Genomic DNA, 13,505 nt, shown 5'->3' on the forward strand with positions numbered 1-13,505 from the left:
TTTTCCTATATTGTTCTCCATCCAGAAGATGTTGAAAAAATAGCATGTACTGGGGCTGCCTTCTTTTTTCTCATTACTGACCCCGTTCTGCCTTTGTTTGCTTTCCATCTGCACCATCGTCAGCCTAAAGGAGCAGCTCCAAAAGCCTGATGATTTTCCAACTTTAGGAAGACAATTTGCACCAGGAGGGACAGACATCTCCTGTTGGAGAGAACAAGATCATGCTTCTCACTTCAAAACAGCAGAGCAGAGTAGAGAACAATTTGGAGAGTGAGCAACTGGAAAAAGATCCACATCAATACACAGTCCTAACTACCCTTTGTCAGCCATCACACCAACAAGGGTACGCTGGTACTAAGAGCAGGAATATCCATCTCTGAGTCACGCCATTCACATTTGTACTTTTTCTACTCTGGAGTGAAAAGTCAGACTTAATATGTAAGATGATCCCCAAATAGAAACAAAGGAAATGTTTGAGTGCTTACCAATAACTTGAGGTACACTAGACATAAAGCACATTGTATATTTCTCCAAAACAACTGAGTGAAAACCAAAGACGTTTTCATTGAAAGACATCTAACTGTGCTAGAGCTGGGGAAAAGCCAACAAATACACAAAACCCACAGGTTTTGATTGCATGGCTGCTACTACAATCAATGAGTGACTGAAGTTATAAACTACACTCCTTGACTACTTTAAGGCAACATAACCACCAGTGGTAGCCAGGAAGGACTCTCCCATTTCCCACTCCTGTCACTCCATTCCATTTCCACTGGAACTGAGAGCTGTGCAGCGCTGTGCTGGCTTTTGAGTTCTTCTGCCAGCGCTGATAGCATGATTAGAGAGATAGACGTGAGAGCAAAGAGCTGGAAGCGATCCTGGCATTGCCACCTCAAACTGAATTAATCTGCCTATAAGAGATACATGCAACTTTTCTTCTTGCCCCCCACATGCAACCCACTTAGCCCTCTCTTCTGCCTGAGCTTCACAGCAGGCAAGTTCTGTTTTGATCCAGCAGCTCAAGGAAGAGCCGGTTGTGTGGCAACACTAGTATCATACTTAGCACTGCTAAACAGCCAAACAGATGGGAAAAATACACAACTGTGCAGGTGAGAACTGTATTTGTTGCCCGTGCTCAGCTGGACAAATACAGCCTGACACATTAGCTTCAGTCCCTGCAGCACCAAACTGCTGGGTGTTCGCTTCTTTTCTACTTCAAGTTTTCTTCTGTGCTATAACGAGGCACATACAAAGTATCTTCTCCCATTGTGCAAGACGCCTGACTCAGGCGTTACTAGTTTAATGGCTGAGTACTGCACAGCACAGCACGCCTAAGAGCAAGTGAAAACCTCATGCTACGCATTTTATTACGTGTAATGAATGGAAAGAGTGCTTGTAAGAACAGTGTGAGACATCTGACACCAGAGTACAAGAGCGGACAGGCTGTAGCAGGATTTCAGGTTGAAAGATCCTGTCTACCTAGCATCCCACAACAGACCTTATGTCAGTAAGTATTGTTTCGCTTTTAGCGGAAAGATATCACCAAGCTTGAAAATGCAAACCAAGAGAACTTTGCAACTTCTAAGTCCAGGAAGTTGTAGCTGATCAAAACTTAAAAAATTAATATGCATACATGCATTGCAACCTTAAATGCAAGATTTAAATCTCTCTGAGTGCTAAGAGGATATGACACAACTGCCTGCATTTGGGATGTCAGACTTGCCACTGAACACAAGCCAAGTGCACAGGGATGCAACAGGAGCACTTACTGGGAGGCTGCATGCCTCCTTGGGTTATGTTCCACATGAGCACTCGTGAATCAGTCACTAGCTGGAAACCTCACTAACTCAAGATGTCTTACAAGTTGTGTCATAGAAAGACTGGATAAAGTGTTAGCTCCCTACCGGTTTCTGTATCACAAATTCACCATCACACTTTGTTCCAGCTGTCTGATGCAGCAACAGACAAGAATTGCAGGAGTTGTATCAGCAGAAATGTCCCTGTACCCTCCATAACCCAGCCCCTTTTTTCTCCTTTCAGCTTTGCTGTACAAGGCTGGCAGGTTTACAGGGGTGAGAAGTGACCTGGTATGGCCTTGCACATGCCTGAGTGACTCCATACATTTGAGCTGTCCAAGAATATTTAATTTATTGTTTCCATGCAGATAATTTGCATGTGAGTTCAATAGATACCAGAACTTACAGTAGCGTTACACATGCAGTTGCACAAAGCTTGACAGGGATTGAAACAAATTTTCCAGTTTCTCTTAACATATATTTGGGATCTTCTGACACAGCCTGTCTCATATATTGCTAACAAGATCCCTGTGCTCCACATTCTCAGCTCCGATGATTTCATCCCACCTATAACCTCTACCAAAAAATCTACACAGCTCCTAGTCTACTCTCAACCTGTGGTACTCCCTCTCTCCCCAAGCTCATGGAAAAAAACACCTTCTGTAGAAATTCTTGTCTACAGATGCTTTGATAAAACAGCCTGTTTTAGCACAAGGATGTATCCGTGAGGCGATTCTGAGATAAGGTTCCCTTAGCAACACCGTACATTAGCAGCTGTATAGCCCTGACTGGAGTGTCAGAGAAAGACAGGTGAGATTGCATAGGGAGAAGACTTATTTGGCACTATGAGAAGTATGGAAGTCAGCAAATCACTGTAAGGTAGAACATTTTGGCTGATATCTCCCTTATTTTCTTTTTGATATCAACTTTGGACAATTATCATAAGTGCAGTTTTATATATTCCAACTCTGACAGTTCCAAATGACGTCCTTCCCTGCATAGTGAGGTGTGTAATTCAGATCTCATAGTTTCATAGGAAAACTGCAGATTACAGCTCTGAAAAGGTCTCAGTTTCTTCTCCCTGCATCTGAGATGAAAATGAAAACCAGAGGGGAGCACTTGATGGAGATTTTGCTGATGGGATCACCTACAGTTTTCTCTATTGGTACAGATCACAGTTTATAAATTCAAACATAAAGAATTATTTTTATTAAATTGCATCCCACAAGTCAAATGATTTTTCCATCCTGCAGCAGTCATGAGGATCAGAAAGGATGTTAAACCATAAACCAACCATAAGCAATGTAGCTTAAAATGTATGCACCTCAAAACAATGTCCAGATCCTGAATTACAAAAGTAAAACTCTCGTTTAAAATTGCAGGCTTAGACTGTCATAAGCTCAGACTGTCATCTAACATAGAGAACAGCACAGTATAAGGCAGGACCTGTTCTGCACAGCATGGAGATGGTACCTGAGAGGCTCAGATTCTCTTCTAGAAGAAACTCTATGTCCTTCACTTCTACCTTTGACTTATCCATCTGACTTGTGTAAATTGCATCTCTGAAAGTACATCACTTGGATGTACTCTGCCTCTAATGCTGGCAGTAGTTCCAAGCTTGAACTTGTGATCAGCCCAAGGAGCTTTGAGGAGCTCATCCTGACATGTTAACTCTGAGTATGAGATTCCACATCTAAAATGCAGCATAATTCATGCTGCTAAGCACACAGTGCCTTCACCTGGGCCCAACAAAGGAGAAGTGCTTGGCAGGATCCCAGAATCTAGCATACATCCACAGGGACCTATAAAGCAGCTGCTGTCAGAAAAGGTGATCATCTAAAGTTTGGCAGCTCCACCCAAGCATAAGGAGCACTTGATAAAGTTGCTTCCTCAAGGACAAACTTTGTCACATCCACTGGTAAGGATGGACATCATAAATGCAGGATTCCTTGCAGACAGTGACCAGCCAGTGACCACCAGTGTGAGTTAAGCTTGTGATAAGCATCCAAAACCAATAGGAGATGGATGCGCATTCTCACAAAAGCACTTCCAATCTCTGAGGCTGCTTTTGTCTGCCACGTACCAGAGGAACATGTAAACATCAATACCAGCAAGCACATTGATCCACAGAAAGAACACTGAGATCACATCTCAGTGATGATCCTTTTCCAAGTAACATTGAAAGAGAACATGAGCTTAGAGCTTCCTTGCTTCACAAGAGAGAAATGCTAAAATGGAAGCTGGGAGAATGAGCCTGGAGAAGGCATTTAAGGGAATAACCACAGGTCAGAGAGATGAGATAAAGGTTTTCAGGCTCTGCCAATTCATCTAACCAACGCTGTGGTCAGAGCCTAAGGGCTTTGGGATTTTCATCTACATAATCTTCACATTTATTAGATTGGCAAGCTTTCAGTATTTTTCTCTTGGCAAAGCTGTACTTGTAAAAGGATGAGTACTTTAACTGAGGTGGAAAAACCAACCTCTCCCTGCTTCCCCCAAATGCACACAGAGGACACTAAAAGCACACTGCAGCAGCCAATAGCTGGTGTTACTGATATTTTCTAACCTACCTCCTAGTAGGTCAGGTGGAAAGGGTCTCTCTGGGGCTTCTTCAGATAAAGCATGATTGATCTGCTCTTGCTGAAACATATTGTTTCTATAAGTGCCTCTGTAAACAAACTATTAACAAACGCCTACTAGACTGTATTAAATTTATTCATTTAGCAATGGAATCTGCACTAAATCAGACCACAGCAAACATATCCACCTTCTGTAGGTTATCTACTGGAGAAAGGAAACTAGGCTTCTTTTTATTCACAGCTTTTCCACTTTTTCCTCAAACCCAACAACCCTCTGCAACAAGGATTCATACAACTAGCAATCTGAAGGGGATCACTGGGAGCAAACAATCCTAAAATGAACATGGAAGAGGTAACTGGAGACTACATTAAACCCAGATTGGTGTGGTACAGTTATTACTGCAAATTCAGGAATTCAGAGGGGACAGTAATGTGTCATGCCTTCTCACTAAGCAAGCCAGAGTGATTTAGAACAAGTTACCATTAGCTCAATTTAAAACAACAGCTGAGTCTTGAAATCACCTGGACTTCCTGCTTACTGCTTCAAACATAAGCTGCAATGAACCAGCTTCCAAGCCTGCAGTTCTGAATTCTCATGAGCCAGTAAGATCAGAGATTTTCAGCAAAGCACTTGTAAAAATACCCCTTGCTGGGACTGCTGAGGAAAATTCAATTGAGACAGAAAATGGAGAAATTAACACCAAAGAACAGAGTGTCTCTTTGGATTGATTTATCCTGCAGTTCACATTCTTAGACACTGAATTACACACCATCCATATAAAATGATGTAGTTATTACTATGTGTTTTCCAGATTTCCCATAATATATACTAAGAATTCTCCTTCCATAGAGCTCTCAGTCCAAGGACATGTCTAATGGGATAGGTACAAAGAAATCCAAGCTTCCTTCTTTGCCTTTTTTTCTTAGCCAAGTGCACTAAAAGAACAGCTTGGATCTGCCTATACTGGCTTCACAGCCATGTTCAAGGACTCCAAAAGTTCAACATGTACATGGCTAATTATAGGCATAAGAATGGTTTAGGAGTGCCCATATACTCTCCACACTAACACAGAAGCATCTGGTGGACTGAAGATTAAATTGGTACTTCTATATGACTGCTGCTGCTTTTTATGTTCTTCAGAGGACTTCAAAAGCGTGTATATTTGCTCTGGGAAGAATCCAAACAAGTTTCAGTCACTCATCATATAAAATCACAATAACTGAATCAATCTTGAAAGGCATTTCTCTTTTTAGTACTGTTTCCTGCACATAATAATTACTTACTTATCGAAAATAGGAATGGGCCAATTTCCATTTACTTGAAGATATGACCATTTTTTCCCCAGAAAATTTCCTGAGTGGTAATCTCTTGTTATTAAGGGCATTAGTGCCTTCAACCTTGAAGCAATCCTGCTTCAACTGTAGAACTAAATGAAAAGTTAGTTATAAAACTGACAAGAAAACAGCAATCCACCATTGGCCAGGAGATTTATCGCACTGCCAGAATTGCTTCCATCAGAAGAACAGCCAATTAAACAACAGCTAAGTGTAATGCACAGTAAGTTTCTGCCTACGGTTGCACTGGTGGAAAGGTCACCAGAACTTGGTCCTCTGTACATAAGGAATATCTTGTCCTTGCTCTTGGTGATTTTTCTGGATCACTGATGCTGAGTTTTTCCACCATGCAGGGGAAACGCTAGCAGGAAAACAAGAACGCACACCCAGAAAATCTGATGTCTTAATTGGAAGACTGAGAATATTTCATAAATAGACGGCTAAATTATTCCCTACCTTGTCATGTAAGATGCATTTGATAGCCTTGAAAGTATAAAGCACTGTGAGACCTAGGAAACACAAGACAAAGGATGTCCAACATAACCTACATCCTCCTGCACACAATGCATGGGGTTGTACAGTGGCCTGAGGTTTCCTTTGGGGCTGGGTGCTCTCCAACTACACATAAATATTGAACTAGCCTTTCCACAGGCGTTGATTCAGTTCTACTTAATGTGGTGGAAATCACAAGCTTGATAAATCTACTGCCCTTTAACCAATCCTGATTGGAGGTTACAAGTGAGTCACTTCTAAATTTACTCACATAATAGTTAAGTAAATTGGAAAGAGCATTTCCAGGCAAAATAAAAGCTTCAAAACATCAGTTACCTAAGTAAGTTAAAATGCTTAGATATAGTCTCCAATCTGTGGCAGGTTGAGGCATCCTTTAAAGAAATTTCAGTTAGGAAAATGATTAATATGCATGTATAGGCTTTGAAAAGGATCTACTGTGTATGAAGAGCAGCTGCTGATATTTATGCCCCACAGAGGTTCGCTTGGACTTTGATTACAACTGTTTAATGTTCAGACTGTAAATTACACTCAAGAACAATTTATCCCCTCATGCAAATGGGATCGAACTTCATCAGTCTCATTTGACATTCATAGCGGTGTTTTTAAAGCTTTTGAGCACATTTGATCACAGAGTCAGCTTGACAATCCTGCTTGAGGGGATTTGTCAAAGCCATTAAAGCTGAGATTGTAGCAAGCGTCTGAAGGATGTTGTATCACCTGCCTTAGCCTTCATTAGCTAGCTGGGACCTCAGTGATAGATATATCTGCGCTATTACACAGCTAATCTAAAAGACAAAAGCCTCAAACCAAAAGCTTAACACAAAGCTTAAACTAGATCTTCAGAATTCTAAACATTCCATTCATTCTTTTCTCCATTGATTTTCAGCTCTGCATGATCTGTTACATCTCCAAAGCCAAAGAAAACTGCCCATACCCCGAAGAAGACTGTACTATCAGTATTTCCAAGCAAAAGCAGGAGAAATACATGGCAAAGGAGACAAAATCGAGTACGAAGCTGAACTGGGATTCCAAGCTTACTCAAAAGAAGCGAAGTTCAAAGTTTGGACCACAGTTTGGTCCTTCAGAAACAAAGGAGGCATCTGGAAACAGCCAGCTACCACCTAGAGAACCTGTGATTTGTCAGCAAAAGCAAACTCTGAAGCAGTAGCATCTGCCTAAGCACACAAGGAGGTCAGATTTTCAGCGCTCAGTTAGCAGGCTTATGGAAATAATGTCAGAAGAGGAGTGGATCGCTCAAAAGTTGACCTTCAGATCTTTCAAGCATATGGCTCAGGAAAGCTTTCCAGAAGCAAATTTGAGAGAAAGGGGTTATACCAATTAGTAGTGGAAGGTTTGAAGGAGAATCACAGCTTCCCAGCATTCAGGACTGTTCACTTCTCTGATTCTTTTCAGCTCATTTCTAACAGAAACCAGATCTGAGGAACAGCTCCTCTTCCAATTCTCTATCCTAAGAAAGGGCATTACATTGTCAGGCTGCAGGGTACCTAAGTACTACTGCTATTCTTGTTCACCTCATAAAATACAGATATTCATAATTCAGTCAGAGTGTATGTAGGACCCTCGGCAGTTCACAGCTGAAAACAAAAAGAGAGAAAACAGAACTGCAGCTGCCTGCATAATCCTTATTCCAATTGGTGACCAGCAATGGGAACCCGGGGACTGGATTGCAGAGAGAGGTTTCAATGTGACGAGAAAATTCAAGAGGGGGGAAAATGAACTGAGCCCTCCTGCCCACCATTCATTTCAGTTTGTTCTTGGACATATATTAAACTAGTTCAGTATCTGGGGATGAATTTATTCTTCTAGGAGAGAAGAGCTGCTGAACTATCTGTTTTGTTACAGAACAGCTGATAGGCCTGTGTGTAGGCAGGACCATGCAAGTACATCCATCCACCTTAACCCTAGAAACAAAAAAATGAACGAACTTGCAGTAGCTCAGAGAAACACAACTTCTCCTTGGCACTTGTGGTAGAACTTGCCAGTCTGATGCCCTCATTAGCCAGCTGAGAGACACAGCTTCAAATTTGCTCTCAACCTTATTCAGCTTTCAAAGCAGAACCTGTGTTATGTCTCACTCTCTTCAAGATCAAAATCATAGAATCATAGAACGATTTGTGTTAGGGAAGGAACTTTAAAGATCACCCAGTTCCAACATCCTCCCAATAGCTCTGGCTGCCCAGGGCCACATCCAGCTCAGCCTTGAACACTTCCAGGGATGGGGCAGCTACAGCTTCTCATGGCAGCCTCTTCCTGAGCCTTACCACCCTTGTAATGAAGAGTTTCTTCTTTACATGTAATCTAAATCCACCCTTTTTTAGTTTAATACTGTTACTCCTTGTCTTGTCACTATACTACCAGATAGAGTCCCTCCCCAGGACACTTGTAGGTATACTAGAAAGCTTCTATAAGGTCTCCTCAGAGCCTCCTCTCCACCAGGCTGAGCAACCCAAGCTCCTTCAGCCTGGCTCCATAGGGGAGGTGGCCCAGCCCTCTGATGACCTTCATGGCCACCACAAGAGCAGAGGACAGGGAGACAATCACCTCCCTCAGCCTGCTGGCCACCCCAAATAAAGGCATGAATAATAATTAAGGTCAACTGGTGGCCCAGGCTCCTTTTAGCCCCTGGGGGCTAAAAGACCTTGTTCCAGTCACACCCCAGAGCATGTTTCTGCTTCAGCACAAATGCCCAGGCTGCCCAGGAGGTGATGGCAGGTCTCAGAACACCAGGAGCTCTGAGCAGGAACACCTCCAGGCACACAAAAAAACAGGGTCAGAATATTCTGAACTAACTGCATAAAAGAATAAAACACAGCTACTTTTGTGACTCTGACTTTCAAACTGTTGTCTCTAGCAGCAAACATATGGCAAAATCAGAAATAGATCTGGGAACAAAACGTTATTTTCAGTTCATTTGCTTTTCCCTGAAGAAAAAAGCAAATCATTTAGCTCTCCTTATTGTGTCCAGACTTAAGCAACAGTGATTTTTCACAGCTGATAGATTATTTACTATACACGCATTTTTCCTCCATCTACCAGAAAAGAACTCCAGAACATTTTTTTCTTGATTAGCATAGACACTGCCTGTGAGACTCCAGTGTGCTTCATAGAAAAGGGAATGTGAGCACTTGAGAAAGGTGACTGATAACTGTGACGGCATTTGTTGATTTTTTTCACCTTTTCCAGTAATTGAAACTCAGAGCAGACCCACATTTGTTTCTTGCTTGGCATCTTTCATTAAGTCACATATTCAAACCCTTACAAAAAGGCCATGACTAAGACAACAGGCTCCAGTTCCCAGTAGTGTTGAGACACATTCCCATTCCCTACTTCCCAGCAAAGTTCCAAAGGATCTTAGTCCCTACAACTGGAAGAAACTGCCATAAAATGTTTCAAACAAGAATTCTGATGCCTATTAAAGTGCTGTTCCTTGCATCTAAACACAGCAATAGAAAAATGACCCTTTTTCATTTTTTTTCTTTCTTCCAGAGATGGGCAGTTCTGGGCCATCCTGTTGCTACACTTTGATTCCATTACAGCCCACATGACACTGTCCAAATCTATTTTTACAGTGGTAGTAACAATACCTCATATTTTTAGAGCATGCTGCAAACAAACACATCTGCCATCCCTTTGGGAAGTCAGAGGGAAATGCTGGACAGCTATGGAAACAGGGCACAAGGATAAGAGTCAGAATCCATACCAGAGTGTGGGGAGAGACGACCTCCTGGTTCCTCTGCCTCACATTCATTCCTGAACCGTCGGTTTTCCAAAGAACTCAAAAGCTCACTTGGAAAATGGGATCAGTAGCATGGCTTTCCCTGGAAAAAGCTTCATGAAATCACACTGTGTGCCAACCCCACTCCAAGGGAACTTCAAACCTGTAAACCGGCTTCAGCCAAACTTGAGAGGATTAACACCCTCTAAGATCATCCTCCATTCTTCACCTTTTGGCAGTTCTACAGCAGAGACCTCCAGGTTATTGCCTCCAGACAAGGAGAACTCAGCTGCTGTATACTCTTGCACACAGCCAGGCAGCCAGGCAGTACTAACATTCATATGCACGTAAGCACACAGGCAGGCACAAACGTACACTTTTAGTGACAGACTGACCAGCATATGCAGAGTTGTGAGCAAGCTACTTCCTACTTTGTGGACTTCCATAAAATGACATGTGAGAACAAGAAGCAGGGTAATGGCAGCACACAGCTTTCACTATGCTGTGTTTTGGGGGCAGCTGGCATAGCCGACATGCATGCCAGGGCTGAGAGGCACTGTGCAGCCATGCATAGTCTGTAGGGAGCTCTGGCTAGTTTCAGCAAGATTCAGGGATTAAAAAGGCACAGTCAGTGAGATATAGATGTTACTGCACTTCCTTCAGCCACCTGCTCAAACACAGCCAATCTTTCCACTGCCTCCAGGGAAGCCATCTTGCTCTCCCCAATAGATAAAGATCTCTATCTGCCCTCCCATTGGGTTTCCAGGAACGTCTGTTTCCAAGGAAAAGGCAGACATAGCAAAAGCTGAAGTATTCAAAATGCAGCTAAGATGTTTTCCTGACTGCTTTCGAAAAGAAGTATTTTTAATAACAATGTAAATAAACACAACTTGGTTTTGATCCAGAGCTGGGGAGAAAAAATAGTCTAGCTCGTTATGAAGGTACACAACTGTTATGAAACCATCTTTCTCTTGCAGCCAGTTCAGCTTTGAGCAGGTGATACCTCGATTCTTCAAAGATCTTAATCATCACCAGATATGTCACCATCAGAAACACCTTATTTTAACTAGTAGCTTCAAATCTGATCTGGAGAAATAATTCTGTAGCACAAAGAATTAGATTGCACAGCATCTCTTCTGCCTCAATCCCTCACGTTAAGGTAAGTCCATAAAGATGCGTATTAGCCTCAAGAAAAAAAAGTACTGCACGCACAACAAGAGTGCACAATGAGTCAGAGCTGTTACCCTGCAGTACAACTTGAGAACAGTGATAGCTTCTACATAGAAAAGTGATGGTGCTCAAATGTGAGCGATGAGCACCAAAACACCCACTGGATGTGCCAGCCTATGAGCAAATAGGGATACATGGAATACAACTGTCTTTACATTTCCCTTATGTGCTATGCTACCTTTCCAAAGAAAACAAAAGATAAATGAATTTTCATCAACATTCAGTCCCTAACTTTCCTCCAGAGCTGCTCAAACAGCTGTTTAAAAGGCAAGAATTTCCTTGCATGTGGTAATGGATGCTTGTCCAGAAGACTACTGAGACGACAAAAGCAATTCTGGAAGGTCACCATATCTGCTGCGCGTTTGAACTACCTTCCTACAGAAAGCAGAGTATCAGGGAAGGGAGGGATGCTCACCTGTATCTCACGTGGGATGCAGTACAGATGGAAGCAGTGCACGAGCTCAAACCTGGACATTGCCTTTGAAGCCTCTGCTGCAAATGGTAACAGCCAGTAGAAAAATCATAGCAGATTACTTTTGCTGATTCTTACTGCAGAACGACAGGACGTTTCAGGCATTTCTCAACCAAACAGCACTTCATGCTTCACATGCAGAAGAGAAGGCAGGATTCAGCAACAGGCTGAGATCCTCCAGTGCTTAAAATAACCCAAAGGCCACCCAAACTCAGCTGGAAGCATCCCTTGATTTAAATTACATTTTATTAAAAAACAAAGTAATCCATCACTACTTGCCAATTAAAAGGAACTCATTAAGCAACTTTAGATTACTACAGAGTTTCTTTAAGAAACAAAAACTGACTGCACTGAATCTGTCCAAACAAAACGCCCAGAACATCACGTTTCACAAGAAGACTGAGGCGGTGCTGCAAGTCCCTTCTCACAGAGGTTGATGAGGAAAGGCAAGCACACCAGTTTTGCTGATCTATACCTCTGCTGAGATAATCCCTGGTGCACCCAGCTGCCCCTGGGACACAGAGCATCAGATGTGAAGAGGACAAAGGTAGGCAAGCCATGGCAACCTGTTAGGAGACACACATCTGCAGAGAAAACTGTCACTGCTATTTACTGCAGATCAAAGCAGCCCAAAGCTATCTGCGCAATAAGGGAAGGAATCCTGCAAAATACCAGTAAAACTGAGTTCAGGAAGGACTTTAGAAAAGAAAATACCATGCGTAAGAGAATTCCTAGGGATAATTCATGAACCAGCTGTCTGAAAAGTCATTCCTTTGCTTTACTTCTGCTGTAAGCAGTTGAATGCAAGATACGGCGACAAGATATGGAATATGCATGAGCTTGGCTCACTGTTCTTCACAATGAGATGGATGTAAATTCACAGCAACGTGGTTGGCATCTGCAGACTGACACCAGCTTTACACACAGTTCGACACATATTTGTTCAGTGGGGATGTTAAGGATATTCAAGCAGCTGATCAGGAACAAGTAATTCATTTTATTAATGATGGCCTTGGTCCAAACTGAGGGTCAGACTACATCTGTCCTTGCACTGGCCACCTTATTTTCAAGCTCAACTCCTGCCCTTGGAGTGGGAAAGGTCTAAGTGCTCTCTTTCAAATCCTGCTCCTTTTTAACAGCTTTCATCAGGGAAGGGAAACTTTCCTGTGTGCTGCCCTCCATGACCTTCAGCACTTCTCCTTACCTTAGGAGTGACTCTTGCAAAACTGCCCCATACAACAGAAAAAAACTAAATGGGTTACACCGAGTAGGCAGTTTGCAGAGGGCCTGCCTGCCTGCTTTCACACTGTTTTTACTGAACAACTGCTATTTGCCCTCTATTTCTATTAGCAGTAATGCACTGAAACAAACGAATGGAATGAATGTCTGGTAAAGGTCGTATATAGTAAGGAGGACACATAAAAAGTTCACCTTACTGCAAAGTCGCAGAAATTTTACACACCATATATAGACAAAGATGTTTCACATTTGGCACATCCTTAAAGGTAAATTGTCCCACAGATTTGGGTTTGGGGTTTTTTTTGTTGTTGTTGTTGTGTTTTTTTTTAGGTTTTTTTTTCAGTTTTTTTTTTAATGCATGTTAGAGAAATCACACTCTTCTACATTTTGAGTCTGTTAAATCAGGAGAATTTCCCTCATCTTTTCATGCAGTACTTAAGTTCCACCTAGTGGCTTTCAACAGCAATAACGTCAGATAGAAGACATTTTATTGCCTAAATGCTTAATTTTCAAAATGTGTGTTTACTTGCAGAACCAATCTTACCCCTCTTTAGACATGTAATTTATCTTTCCATCTCCCTAAAGGTTCTCTTGGCCCTCTGACA

Source organism: Lagopus muta, chromosome 2, assembly GCF_023343835.1.
Source record: "Lagopus muta isolate bLagMut1 chromosome 2, bLagMut1 primary, whole genome shotgun sequence".
NCBI lineage: Eukaryota > Metazoa > Chordata > Aves > Galliformes > Phasianidae > Lagopus > Lagopus muta.